The sequence below is a fragment of the Artemia sp. Qi Xiang Cuo genome, chromosome 3 (genome assembly GCF_049724085.1).
Source record: "Artemia sp. Qi Xiang Cuo chromosome 3, ASM4972408v1, whole genome shotgun sequence".
Lineage (NCBI taxonomy): Eukaryota > Metazoa > Arthropoda > Branchiopoda > Anostraca > Artemiidae > Artemia > Artemia sp. Qi Xiang Cuo.
Window position 1 is genome coordinate 74,594,893 of NC_142796.1, and position 15,581 is coordinate 74,610,473.

Genomic DNA, 15,581 nt, shown 5'->3' on the forward strand with positions numbered 1-15,581 from the left:
ACCAAAAGCAATTAGTGTATTTGGCAAGAACATAAGAAAAGGCATCAAGTGGTATGTTTACTTTATTCATAGGGCAATAATATGAACTGCTCAATATTTACCAATAATTAGCAATATAGTGCCAAAAAGACAGGTATACTAAAAAAAAAATGATCCTTTTCTGTGGATGCTTAAATTATGGGGGTCTATCTTAGGTTTAATAAAAATTTTGAAGACTCAAAATTTCAGTTGGGGAGGGAAAAACTGTGGCCAGGTATTAAAATTATCCACATCCATTTTGCTTGTTGAATTTTAAGTAGGACTGAGTTTAAAACATCTTTGTCTTTGCCAAACTTTGCTTATGGCTAAAGCTTGGCAGAAGTAGTAAGTGCTCATTTTCTCAATTTTAAGCAAAGCTGATTGTAGAATAGCCTGATCACACCTTTTAACATTCCCAAGAGCTTATACAGTAAGCAAGTAATCTTGTACAAGAGACAAGGAGAAAAAAGGTGCCAATATTTCTGTCCAAGCCTTTTTCCTTTTTTAAATACTTACTTCAGCCTTGGTTTTTAACATTATTAAAAAAAAATCAGGAAGTTTTTTCAACTAAAAATAAGGAGCAACATTAAAACTTAATACAAACAGAAATTACCACGTATTTGAAGAGGGTCGCCCCTTCCCCAACATCTTGCTTTTCATGCTAAAGTTTTTTAGTACTTTTAAAAAAGCTTCTTATTGTTCTGCTTAAGTGACCCTTGTGTTTCAGGAGTTTTTTTTTAAGAATTGGGATAAAATTCAAACTTTAGCGTAAAGAGTAAGGTGTTGAGGAGCAGGCAACCCCCTTCATATACGTTGTAATTTTTGTTCAGTTGAAGTTTTAATGCTGTTCCTTCCTTTCAGTTGAGAAAATTTGTTTTTTTATTTAATTTCTGATTGTTTTTTAAATGAAGCCAGGACTTAGCTTACTGTAAAGTGTGTTATAAAGACATAATCGGATGTGTGGCAAACGTGAGGCACCATCTTAGAACAAACGTCCACAACAGCAGGGTTTAGAACAATCAGACATCAATGCTGCAGTATGAAGATCTTCCCAAAATATGACATGCTGACTCTATAATTGAAGCCAGCTTAAAGCTTACGTCGTGGATCGTCTTGGAAGGCATTCCTGTTACAAAAATGGACACTTTAATCCCAGTCCAAAAAATGCTTTTGGAGACTACAAACTTTGTAAAAGCTTCAATCAGGGCAGAACTAAAACTAGTGGGATAATTAGACACGTCATTGCCCCTGTAGAAAGAGATGTGCTTTCTTGTGAACTGAAGAAAGCTCATATCTCTTTAATAGTTGATGAATCTACTGATAAATCTTGGCAGAAGGTCTTGGTCCTTATAGCAAAGTACAAAAACTCCAAAGATAAAGGGTTAGAAGACTTTCTGGGGCTTTTGCCAGTAAGTGATGCCAGTTCAGAAGGGCAAAAACGTCTAATACTTGGTCATTTGGAAAAACTAGGAATACCTTTGCAAAATTTGATGGCAATTGCCTTTGACAATGCCAGCATTAACAATAGACATCAAAAAGGTCTTGGTGTACTGTTAAAAGAATATTTGCCAGATTTGCTTTTGCTAAGCTGCACTTGCCATTCCCTTGCTCTCTTCTCTGCATATGCAGCTAAGAAGTCGCCAGATGGAATTGATATTTTTATTCGTTACTCATTTGCATATCTTCTTCCAATTCACAGCAGCCGGGCTATTCAGTTAGTACTATTTAGCCCTCTTCTTTTTGCTTCACTCTGTGGGCTACAGAGCTACTGTCTTGGTTGTCTCTTATTTATTAGATATTCTCAGATATCTTTCAGTAGATCTTTTGACTCAAGAAGATCAAATATAAGATGATAGATATCGATTTCTGTGCTCTGTGTGCAGGTATAGTTGGCTAGGCTCTTGGCTGATAGTGAGATTTTGTGGTGTTTGAAGCATTTTAACAGTTTGCAAAGCAGGGTATGTTTTGCAGACGTCAGCATATTACATTCAAATAGGCAATGGTCGATTGTTTCATTATTCCTACTAAAATGCCTATAGAAAGAGGAATGGTTAATTGAAACACTTGAATTAGAAAACTTATCTGAGCCTGCAAAGAAATTTAGTCAATTTTTCCCAGACCGAATTCTATGATAAATTTTAGAAAGATACTGATTGGGAAAGTGGGACATGATATGATTAAGCTTATTAAAATCAATATCTGATATCCTCCATCGGTAGATATTTCTAATTGGGATTGGTCTCCCACTCGGCTGGTCAATATTTATAGCAATTTTTGCTATTTCATCAACCTGATGGTTACCACTTATGCCAGAGTGGCTAGGAATGTACTGAAAGTAAGTTTTTATGCTACTTGAAGCAAGATTATCAATAATACTAAGACAATGATAAGTGTCGATGTCCAAGTTACATTGAGGAGCTGAGGCCAGCAACTCAAGGCTTGATAGAGAGTCGGAATATATGATAATATTATTTGAATTTGTAATCAAAGGTTGGTTTTCCTTAATGTGTTCTAATGCCGTGATTATGGCATTTAACTCAGCAGACACTATAGATAAATTATTGTATATTCTCTCGCCAATTGCAATTTTCAGGTGGGGAAGGAAAACACCACTTGCAGCCTTCTGATTCATTTTTGACCCATCAACAAATATTTGGATGTGATTTTTATATGTAATTGTATTAAGTTCTGCAAATTTTCTGGACAAAAGCAATGGGGGTTAAATCTTTATTCCACTTTGAGAATTCATTATTTATTATGGGACTTGACCAATTCCATGGGGGGATTGGGGGAAAGTGGGTGCAATAGACTTTGCTGGTATGGGGAACTGCTTCTGAATATTGGTATACTCGTCTGCAATGCCTCTATACATGGATGGATTTCTTAACCAATTATGTAATGTGTGTGAGCTATTTGATTCAATTTTTGTAAGATGTTTTGTCAAGAGAAAGCTACGTCTCTCCCTTATTGTTGTTAATCCACTCTCCATAAGCAGAAACATGGTGCTTGTGGGTTTGCTAAGACCAAATATGAGACGTATTATATCATTTTGTTTTGTTTCAATTTTTTGCATCTGGGTCTTTGCACATGCAGCATAGACAATGAGCCCATAGTCAATATGGGGTCTTATATGTGATTTATAAAACTGGAGTAAGGTTTTCTCCTTACAGCCCCAGGGTGTGTAAACAAGTCTTTTTAGTATATTTGTTTTTCTATAGCATTTTTTTATTGTGTTTGAAATGTGGAGGTGGAAATTAAGTTTTTGGTCAAGCATGAGACCTAGGTAATTAATATGATTGTCTTCTGGAATAGTTGTTTTATTTAGAGTTAGTTTTGCATTAACATGGTTTCGCTTCCGGTGAAATTGGATTATTTTTGACTTGGTGGGTGCAATGGGTAAATCTGAATGTTGAGAGAATTTTTCAAACTGGAAATGTGACTTTAGCAGATTTGACCGTGCTATCTGAAAGGTGTAACCAGATGACCATTGCATCATATCATCAGCATATTTTTGATTTGTGTGGGGTAGGCTCGTGTCCCACAGATATAAGATAAATAGGACGCGACAGAGGACTGTTCTCTGAGGTAGGCCATTGGTTATTGTCTTTTGGGGTGAAGAGGCTGAACCAACACAAACGATTAAACTTCGCACTTCTATGAAGGATTTAATAAAAGATACTAGCTTGGGGGGTACTCAAAGGTTTGCAAGTCTGTTTAAAATGATTTGGTGGTTCACATTGCCATACATCCCTTTGAAATCTAGGGCATCTGCAACTTGGACATTATTTTTTTTAGAATGATTCATTGACTGAATTTTTTAGCAAAATGGAAGCTACCGTTGAGTAGTTGGGTTTCCTGAATCCAGTTTGAGTATGAGGGGTCATATTATTTTTTTTCAACAAACCAGTGGAGTCTGTTAGATCATTTTCTCCATTATTTTCCTCATCACAGGAGTAATCATTATGGGCCTATAAGACTCAGGGTTATCTTTTGAATTATTTTTCTTTAGGATTGGTAGGAGGGACGAACATTTCCATACATTGGAGAACCTAGAAGATGCCCAAGCGTGATTATAACAATTTAGCAATTCTTGTTTGTATGAAGGTGTGAGATTCTTTATCCATGTAGGGGGTAAATTGCCACAGCTGCCACTAGTTTTGGTTCTAATATGATGTATTGCATTATTCAATTCCTGGATTTAAAATGGATTAGTTATGTACTTGGATCCTGGGCATGGTTGGTAACTTGGGCTCATAGGAATTGTGGACAGTTGGTTTTGATGTTAGCTTATTAACAAAAAGAGTTGCAAATAGGTTGGCTTTTCCATTATCATTGTCATAATTGGTATTATTATGTGTAAGCTCACACAGGAGTGGGTTGGGGGAAGTTTTTTCCCCACAGATGTGGCTTATGACTTTATGTATAATTGGCTCATGTGTTTCTCTGGAGAGATTATTTGCAAAATTATTCCAGTATTTATATTTAGCATCTATTATAGTCCTTTTTAGATTAGATTCTGCTTGTAATTTTTTTAAATATGTAGTAGGAGATGGTTTTTTTATGAATTCTGTCCTAGCTGCCTTTTTTATCCTCCATTTATTTACGCACTCATTTGTCCACCATGCTTTAGGAATTTGTTTAGGGAATGTTTTCTTAGGTACTGTCCTGGGGATAGCATGATTAGCTGTATTTATTAGTAAAGATGTCAAGGCTTCAGCATGTGTGTCAACTGTTGTGTTAGAAATGCATGAACTTTGGGTGAAACTTGTAATTTCATCATTTAGCTTATTTTGGAACATAGACCAAATTGCTTTAGTGTTGATATATTTGTAGGTATGAGATAAAGTTTCAGCAGGTTCATTTAGGGAGCAAACTATAGCAAAGTGGTCAGTACATAGACTATCAATTTTATTTTTGTAAATTTTGTTCAAAATATTTAATGACACAATTTGTAGGTCAATTGTGGAGAATCTGCCACTTTTGGGGTTGAAATATATGTTCAGGTTTTGTGGGGTAGCAACAGCTAGTTCATTATTATTTGAAGTCATATACTCAATGAATATACCATCTTTATTTGCTGGTTTATTCCCCCACAAAAGGCTGTGGGCATTGAAATCACCACAAATAATTATATTTTTTAACATATTAGAATTATTTATATAATTAAAGAAATCCTTGGCATCTATAGTTTGGTCATTAGGGTTATAAAAGCTTATTATTTAGGTTTTTAAATTATTCAGCCAAACACTGATACCAATTACATCAACATCATTTTCAAAATCTGGAAAATTGATGCCACAAAATTTTATATTATTATTAACTAATAAAGCTACCCCACCTCCTTTTCTCTCTGAAGATCTATCCTTTCTCAGGATAGTATATCCCAGAGACTTAATTTGTTGATTTTGGGTTAAATGGGTTTCCTGGAGGCAAGCAATATTAATGGAATTATTATTCATAAATGATATTAGTTCATTTAGCTTATTTTCTGTGAGTGATCTTACATTCCATTGGAGTATTGATAAATGTTGTGTTGTTGATTTATTCTTCATGTGACTGTTTATCAATGTTCAGCTTTGTTAAAAGTAAAGCAAGATCTTTTTTTGCTTGAATGAGCATATCATCTGGGATGTAGATTTTTGCCAATTCTGCAATAATTTTTGTTTTCTGTAGTTGATGTATGTTCATGGCCTGAACTGCATTACAGTTTAGAATGAATAAGCATATATTTGGGGATTGCATTTTTGGTTGTGCATCCTGTTTGTTGGTTAAGGGATTGATTCCTGGTAGTGTTTCTGGTTTGTTTCTTCTTGGGAGGGGGGGGGGGCAGGCTGACCTCATCTCACCGGACAAGGAGGCTTGGTGATTCCTTCTGATCGGGATTTGAGCTAGGGGGCTTAGAAGATGGTGTTTTATAGGGGGTGCTCGATGCATTGGGGGCATTTGACTTGGGGGTTTTGGTTGGTTTCATTACAGGCTTTATTTGGTATCGTTGGGCAGCATTTGCTTCCATTGCTGCAAAGGGGTATGGTATGGCCTTTTCTGTTGATATTTGGAGTGTTAAAGCTCTTTTCTTGTATGCAGGGCATATTGATTTATTTTTTAGATTCATGTGGGCCTTTGCAATTGATGCATGTAGGCTGAGTGTTGTTGCAAGTTGTCAGCTCTTTAGGATGGAAAGCTTTACAATTACTACACTCTCGGAGAATTTCATTGCAGTTGTTTGTTGTGTGTCCCAGTTTGAAATACTTCTGACACTGGATAGGCTTAGGTTTGTATTCCTTGTGTGGTTTGATGTGCCCAAATATGAATAATTTTTCTGGGATATCAATTTTATCCTTCAGTGTGAATAAGAAGGATCTACTAGTTTTTAGGCCATTAGAGTTATGTTTTCCAAGCTGGGTAACATCCTCAACTGGGATTGTGTTTCCAGCCCTATCTGAGAGCCCTTCTTTTAACTCCTGAGTAGATATCTCTGGGGGAACATTATAAACTACTATTTTTGTTGGTGATTGTTTTGGGTTCCAATTAGATGCAATAATTGGGGTATTCAGAAGGGATTTTAGGTTAATTATTATATCTGCTGATTTCTGATCTTCTACAGCTATTAGCAGAGATCCATCACGGTTAATATTAAGAGAGAACACTGATTTTAGCAATTTAAAAATTGCAACTCTTACTGCAGTGATCATTTTTATTTCAAAGGGGGTAGTGGGATTAATTTTAAGGTAAATTCCTAAGTTTTTGGAGGGAGGATCTTGGGCAGGGAGAGGGAAATGCTTTTGATTGGGGATATTTTTTTCCTTTTTTTTGAGCTTCTAGAGAGGACCTCTTGAAACCCATTATCATCATTTATGGTTACATTAGCCCCTACAATTATCATTGTCCTATTCTCCGAATTGGAGCTATCATTTGAACTTTGAGATAGTGTGCTTGACCAGCTAAGATGGGTATCTTTCACTATCACACTTTCACTGGAATTTGATTTGGGATCTGGGGGACTTTTTTTTATGGAGGACTTCTAAGCATTGCCTATTGGAAAAAGTTTTAAACAAAGAAAAGACAAAACTAAAACAAGAAGGGGAAAATAGAAAGATATCAAACCGTCTGCACTATACTATGGGGAGGAGAAACACCACAGTATAGCCCTGAGGATGAGTTGAGCAGGATTGGTTTAGTACAACTGCTGATTAGAAGCGATAATGATATGTGGCATATGTGGCAAATATCACAAAAAGACAGGATGAACTAAAGATCTACCAAAATTTCTGTCATATGGAAAACAATAAGCTTTTGCAGACTTCAAGTATGCAAGGGCTCACCCTTGAAGCTTCTGTTGAACGGATCCTTGAGCAGTGGAATCCACTCCTTTTACTCTTTACCAACCATGGAGAAGGTGACTCCTGGAGATAGAGGAGCCAAAGAAAAGGTTAATAAAATCTTGCTTTTATGCATGATTCATCTGTGAAAATTACTTAGTATTTTCTTTCATATGTCTTATATAAGATTAATGCACTAAACAAAGAGTTTCAAGCTGAGGGAACACGAATTCACAGGCTTTGTTGCAACACAGACAGTTGCTCCTCAAGTGCTTTGTCAAAAAGGAAGAAATAGGGCATGTAAAAGATCCATTTTATGTTTGGTTGAGCCCAGCTCATTTTCTTACACTTGATTGTATAAAGTTGGGACCAAATGCACTGTGCCTCATGAGAACCCTGCAAAACACTGGCATATTGAGTGCTCAGCAGGTTCACTGCATCAAGATGAACTGTCTGAATTTTTTTTGGAATCGTGCTCACAAATGAGCAAACGGATAGACTACATTGACCTAACGTTGGACAATCTCAAATGCTTAAGTCCAAATGTTGCCTTATCTGGAGACGTGGACAGTGTTTTGCCTCTTCTTCAATGGTTTCCGAATTGTCTGGGTGACACTGAGGCACAATGTGATAAAATGCAAATAAAAATGCAATAAACACGCAATTTTGTGTGCTGTTTTGAAGGTTTTGTTTCTGCTTCCATTTTTTTTTTGCTGTGCTTGGGTTTGGTACTTGACTTGACTACAGTGAAGTCAGCTATAGTTCACAACTAGTTATTTGGACCTCTTATATTCCTTTCAAAACATTTGGATAAAATGGAGACGAAACTTTAACTAAACATTGGATGCAGTCAACTAAAGTTCAGTTAAAGATCTAAGCAATCAAAATAAACACCTGCAAATTTCAAGTACAGCATTACCTTTTAAGGTAAAAAACGAATGGTAATCATTATCTAACTTATTATCTAGAGGTTGATTTCCTAACTTTATTTAAAATACAATTGAAAATTTAAAGATAATATGTTTATCAATCAAAGGATAACTGATAATCATAGTAAAGAACAATGTTTGTACAATGTATTTTTTTTTTTTTTTTGGTTATTTGTCTTAAACCAGGGCATTTTGTATCGAAGGAGTTGTCGTAGAAATTTCAAAAAGGGCTCATTCGATTGGAAATTGGATTGGCTTGTGCCCTGTTTAATAGTCAAAAGTGATTGGAAGGAAACAAACACCCCTTCCACGCCCACCATTTTTCCAAACACCCCCGATCAAAATTTTGAGATAGTCATTTTGTTCAGCATGGTTGATTTCCAGATAGAAATTATGATTTGAGGAGGACACTCCCCCACAGCCCTCAGAATAAGGATTGTAAGTTATGCCCTGGGGGGTATATAAGGATTTTATTGAAAGCGTGGTTGTAGAAACTTCAAAAAAGGCTTGTTCGATTGGAAATTCAAAGGGCTAGTGCCCGTTTTGATAGTCGAAAGTGATTGGAGGGCAACTAGCCCCCCTCTGACACCCACTTTTTTACCAAACAAATCCAATTAAAATTTTGAGATAGCCATTTTGTTCAACGTAGTTGAAAGATTTAGAAACCTGATGCTACGATACGATAAACCCCCTTAGAATCCCAGGGCCTAGAGCCACAAGCTACTCCCTGGGGGACTATAAGGTTTTTATTTGCATCGATGTTAAAAGAAATTAAAAAAGGCCCATTCGATATGTAACTAGTAGAAAGTGTATTGTTATTAGATTCCGGTAGAGGCGAGAGGATAAGTCGCCCAATTCTCACATTCGCCGTTTACCCAAACACATCCAATTGAAAATTTTGAGATAGCCATTTTGTTTGACGTATTTAAGTCTAAAAATTATGTTTTTGAGGATGAAACTCCCCCCAGAGCCCTCAGGGCAAGGGTTTTAAGTTATGCCCTGCGGGCATATAAGGTTTTTTCATATAGAAAGCATTGTTATAGAAACTTCAAAAAGGAATCATACAATTAAAAATTGAAATAGCTAGTGCCCTGTTTAATAGCCGAAAGTGATTGGAGGGCAACTAACCCCCCTCTCACGCCCACCATTTTCCCAAACACATCCAATCAAAATTTTAAGATAGCAATTTTCTTTAAGGTAGTTGAAAGTTCTGGAAATTAGGCTTTTGAAGAGGATGACCCCCCCCATCCCTCAGGGCAAGGGTTGTAAGTTGTGCCCTTTGAGCATTTAAGGTTTTTATTGAAATCATTGCCATAGAAACTTCAAAAGGGCTCATTTGATTGGAAATTGAAAGAACTAGTCCCTTTTTTAATAGTTGAAACTGATTGAAGAGAAACTAACTCCTTACTCGCGTCCACCGTTTCCCCAAACACATCCAATGAAAATTCTGAGACAGCCGTTACGTTTAACATAGTTGAACGTTTTGGAAATTAGGTCTTAGAGGATGATAATCTCCTCACAGCCCTCAGGGCAAGGGTTGTAATTTATGCCTTTGGGGCATATAAGGTGTTTATAGAAATCGTTGTTGTAGAAACTCAAAAAGGGCTCATTCAATTGGAAATTGAAAGGGCTATTGCCCTTTTTAATAGTCAAAAGTGATTGGAAGGCTTGACATTTTGATAGGCAGCGCGCCAGCGCTGCCTAAGTAAAGAACATTGTGGGCACAATGTGTTTTTTTTTTTTTTTTTTTTGTTTTTTTTCTCCATACCTAGGCACTTTGTATAGAACGTTTTGTTGTTTAAACTTCGAAAATGGCAAATTAAATTAGAAATTGGAGTGGCTAGTGCCCTTTTTAATAGTCAAAAGGGATTGGAGGGCAACTAGCCCCCCCAAGCCCATCATTCCCCCAAACACATCCAATGAAAATATTGAGATAGCCATTTTGTTCAGCATAGTTGATTTCCAGATAGAAATTATCTTTTTGAGGAGGACACTCCCCCACAACCCTCGGGGCAAGGGTTTTAAGTTATGCCCTGGGGGCATATAAGGTTTTTTTTAGAAGGCGTTGTCGTAGAAACTTCAAAAAAAGCTCATTAGATTAGAAAATCAAAGGGCTGGTGCTCTTTTTAATAGTCGATAGTGATTGGAGGGCAACTAGCCCCCCCCCATGCCCCTCATTTCCCCAAACACTTACAATCAAAATTTTGAGATAGCCATTTTGTTCAGCATAGTTGATTTCCAGATAGGAAATATCTTTTTGAGGAGGACACTCCCCCACAAACCTCAGGGCAAGGGTTGTAAGCTATGCCCTGGGGGCATATAAGGTTTTTATAGAAGGCATTGTCGTAAAAATTTCAAGAAAGGATAATTTGTTTGGAAATTTAAAGGGCTAGAACTTTTTCTAATATTTGAAAGTTCTCGGAGGGGAACTCCCCCCCCCCACCAACGCCCAACATTCACCCAAACACATCCAATGAAAATTGTGAGATAGCCATTTTGTTCAGTTTAGTTGCTTTCCAGATAGAAAATATGTTTTTGAAGATCATAGTCCCCCATAAACCTCGGGGCAAGGGTTGTAAGCTATGCCATGGGGGCATATAAGGTTTTTATAAAAGGCGTTGTCATAGAAACTTCAAAAAAGGCTCATTCGATTGGAAATTCAAAGGACTAGTGCCCTTTTTAATAGTTGAAAGTGAATGAACGGTAACTAACCCCCCTCTGACGCCCAACTTTTCCCCAAACACATCCAATCAAAATTTTGAGATAGCCATTTTGTTCAACGTAGTTTAAAGTTCTGGGAATTAGGTCTTTGAGGATGACAACCCCTCACAGCCCTCAGGACAAGGATTGTAAGCTATGCCCTGGGGGCATATGAAATTTTTATAGAAATTGTTGTTGTAGAAACTTCAAAAAGGGCTCATTCGATTAGAAATTGAAATGGCTTGTGCCCTGTCTAATAGTCGAAAGTAATTGGAAGGCAACTAACACCCCTTCCACGCCCACCATTTCCCCAAACACATCCAATCAAAATTTTGAAATAGCCATTTTGTTCCACGCTGTTAAAGCTCAGGAAATTATACCTTTGAGCAGGACACTCCCCTCACAGTCTTCAGAGCAAGGGTTATAAGTTATGCCCTGGGGGCATATAAGTTTTTATTGAAATCTTTGTCTTAGAAACTTGAAAAAGGGCTTATTCAATTTGAAATTTAAAGGTTTAGTGCCCTTTTTAATAGTCAAAAGTGATTTGAGGGCAACTAGCCCCCCTCTCTCGCCCACCTTTTCCCCAAATACACCCAATCAAAATTTTTAGATAGCCATTTTGTTCGATGTTGTGGATTTCCAGATATAAATTATGTTTCTGAGAAGGACACTCCCCAACATCCCTCAGCGCAACGTTTTTAAGTTATGCCCTGGGGGCATTTAAGGTTTTTTTTGAGCGCGTCGTTGTAGAATCTTCAAAATGGGCTCATTCGATTGGAAATTCAAATGGCTAGTGCGCTTTTTAATAGTCAAAAGTGATTGGAAGGGAACTAACACCCCTTCCACGCCAACCATTTCCCCAAATATATCCAATCAAAATTTTAGATAGTCATTTTGTTCCACGCAGTTTAAAGTTCAGGAATTTGTACCTTTGAGCCAGACATTCCTCCCACAGTCCTCGTGGCAAGGGTTATACTTCAGGCCTTGAGGGTGGGTAAAGTTTTCGTTGAAATATTTATTGGCAAAGCTTGAAAAGGGACTCTGTCAATTGGAAATGCAATGAAATAGTGCCATTTGCAATTGTCGAAAGGGATGGGAGGGCAACTAATCCCTCTCTCACACCCACCTTTTCCCCACGCATCCAATCCACATTTTTAGATAGCCATTTTATTCAACGCAGATGAAAGTGTTGGAAATTAGGTCTTTAAGGATGACAAACCATCCCCCCAGATCCCTCAGGGGAAGGGTTTTAAGTTATGCCCTGGCATCATGTAACGTTTTTATTGAAATTGATGTTGTAAAAACATCCAAAAGGGCTCATTCAATTGAAAATTGAAAGGGCTATTGCCCTTTTAGTAGTCGAAAGTGATTGAAGGGCAACGAACCCCCCTCTCACGCCCACCATTTCCCCAAGCACATCCAATAAAAATTTTGAGATATTCATTTTGTTCAACGTATTCGAAAGTTCTTGAAATTAGGTCTTTTAGGATCATAATCATATCAGAGCTTTCCGTACAAGTGTTATAAGTAATGCCCTGTGGGCATATAAAGTTTGTATAGAAATTTGTTGTAGAAATGTCAAAAGGGGATTATTTGATTGGAAATTAAAATTGCCCTTTTGAATAGTCAACAGTTAGTTGAGAGTGATTAACTCCCTCTCTTACGCCCTCTATTTCTCCAAACACATTCAATCAAATTTAAGAGATAGCTATTTTGTTCAACGTAGTTGAACGTTCTGGAAATTATGTATTTAAGGATGACAAACCCCCCCAGAATCCCCAGGGCGAAGGTTGTAAGTTTTGCCCTGGGGGCATATAAGGTTTTTAATGATAGAGACTCTATGATAAAAACTTCAAAAGGGGCTCATTCAGTTGGAAATTGAGAGGGATAGTGCCCTTTTTAATAGTTGAAAGTGATTGGGCTGTAACAAACCCCTCTCTCACACCCAACATTCCCCCAAACACATCCAATCAAAGTTTTCAGATAGCCATTCTGTTCAACGTAGTAGAAAGTTCTGGAAATTAGGTCTGTGAGGATGACAACCCCCCCTAGCCCTCAGGGCGAGGGTTGTAGGTTATCCCCTGGGGGTATATAAGGTTTTTATTGAAAGCGTTGTCATAGAAACTTCAAAAGGGCTCATTTGATTGGAAATTGAAAGGGCTAGTGCCTTTTTTAATAGTTGAAAGTGATTGAAGAAAGACTAACGCCCCTCTCACGCCCATCATTTTTCCAGACACATCCAATCAAAATTTTGAGGTAGTCATTTTGTTTAACGTAGTTGAAAGTTCTGGAAAGTACGTCTTAGAGGATGACAACCGGCCTCACAGCCCTTAGGGTAAGAGTTGTGATTTATGCCCTGGGGGCATATAAGGTGTTTATAGGAAGTGTTGTTGTAGAAGCTCAAAAAGGGCTAATTTGATTGGAAATCGAAAGTTCTAGTGCCCTTTTTAATGGTCGAAGGTGATTGAACGGCTTGACTTTTTTATAGTAAAGATCGATGTGGGTATAATGTATTATTTTTTTTGTTCTTGTTGTTTACACCAAGGCCCTTTGTATCAAAGGAGTTGTCGTGGGAACTTCGAAATGGGCTCATTCGATTGAAAATAGAAAGGTCTGATGACCTTTTTAATAGTCGAAAGTGATTGAAGGGAAACTAATCCCCCTCCCACGCCCACTCTCCCATTTGACTTTATGTTTAAAAACTAAATGTTGCCATAAGATTAAATCAAAATGCACTGTTTTAATGCTAATTCCCAATAAGGCATCTCAGTTCCAATGATTTGAGGTTGATTGTAAGTCATATTAGGATTTATTCTTCCAATTTATGGTGCGTTTTTCCAAATTGTTTAAACCTTACCAATCTGAGGTTAGAAAAATGTATGAGTTCCAACACATTTTCCTTAGGGTTTGTGTTTAGATCTATATCTGAAAGTTTCACATATATACCATACAGTATGGTAGGGTGATTTGAAAACACTTTTTGTACTTTTCAACCATATCTGGTTAAATATTTTTAGTGATTCATTGTTTTACTACATTTTTTAAGCCATAACCTTGGCTTCAAAAATGTGAAGTTTTTTTTGTTTTAAATTCAACCATAAGTGGTAAAAAAAGGTGGTATCAAGTCACCCCATAGGAGGGGGGGGTCACATGAAACCAGCTCATATATTTCAATGCTATTAATATGCTATATATCCTTATATCAAGTCATGGGGGCCACATGAAACCAAATCTAAAATGGAGAATTTTGCATATTGTGTGCCATTTTATTGTAGAATTTGACCAAGTTTAAGCCATATATTAAAAAAAAACACAAACATTTCCTAAAAGGTTCAAAAATTCAAAAAAATTGGCCTTAAAGCAACTGGTCTTGCATAAAACTGAAAAAAATGTTCTAACCACTGGGGAAAAAATCTCAGTGTCACAAAATTAGTCATTGATTGCTATTTGAAATTGGTCTATACTTTTGTTCCCTCAGAAACAGGAAAATGTCATAAATCCTTGTAGGTGACATTGGTAAGTTTGTTGACTTGCATCAATGCTAAATTTAAACTATTTACAGACAAAATAGAAGACATTTGTTTATCTTGTACTTGTTTTGTTCCTGCAAAATGCACCTCCTTTATCTTGGGAACAATGTTACCTTTGGCATCTATTAAACTTGGGGGTTCAATGATTTTTTTTTTAATTTCCAGTTTGTGATACCACCCACAGTCCTTTACTTCTGGTCACTTCTAATGTACATGGCTGCTCAGCCATTCAACACCCTGCCAGTTATTTATAAGCATGCAATTCATTGCGGTTTCATGTCACCCTCTACAAAATGAAAAAGAGGTGGATTTACTCAAGTAATTACCAACTTAACAGATAAAGTGAAAGACATAATAGTTTCATGTTCCCTAGTAAATAGATAAATAAATAAAAGAATGTTTTGGCCTGTAGAAGTAATAGTCTGGGCTTTACACACCGCTTAAATCAGCATGTGAAATTCTTCTTCTTAAAAAAAAGCACCTTGAATAATATCCCGGCTACCGCTTTATTATTAATGCACTTTAATTAATTTTCTTTAGAAATCACTTGGACTCCATCATTTCGTGACTTTCTGGCCTCCAAGTTGGTGGATTCTCCTCCATGGCATTAAATTTATGTTCTTCCAAGAGGGGGGGGAGAAAACTAAATTGGCTTTTTCATAGGGGCCAAACAAGGGAAGCGTAGGGTTCTGCTACCATTTCCCCGCAATTTAAGAGTTAACTCGCCCGGTACCTCTACGGCTCTTGCGACAGGACCCTCCCCTTCTTCTGCTTGTCGACCCCTCTTCATTAAAAGTTACAATACTTCAGAAGATGTTAGTCAGTCAAAGAACATCTAAATTCATTAACACACCAATTGCCTCTGTATAAAACCTCTTTTCGATGGAAGCTGGCAAGGGAGCATCCACAATCAGGTTAATATCTGGTGGAAGTTTAAAATGTTGGGATAGGGCATGCAGTTTATAAATTCCAGGAGTACTTGCAGTTCATTCAAAGAGAAGGTGTTGCAAAGTTTCTTCAGTCAAGTTGCAGTCTACAATTTGGGTCACTTTACTGCTTCCATCTGAATTCTTCTCTTCTCAGTA

At 37.1% G+C, this 15,581-nt stretch overlaps 1 protein-coding gene across 2 annotated transcripts in view; it reads left to right on the top strand.

Annotated features, from left to right (window-relative positions):
• Positions 1–15,581, top strand: part of LOC148954519 (sex-lethal homolog) — an 81,283-nt gene that overhangs the window by 13,433 nt on the left and 52,269 nt on the right. The gene's annotated exons all lie outside the window — the stretch shown is intronic.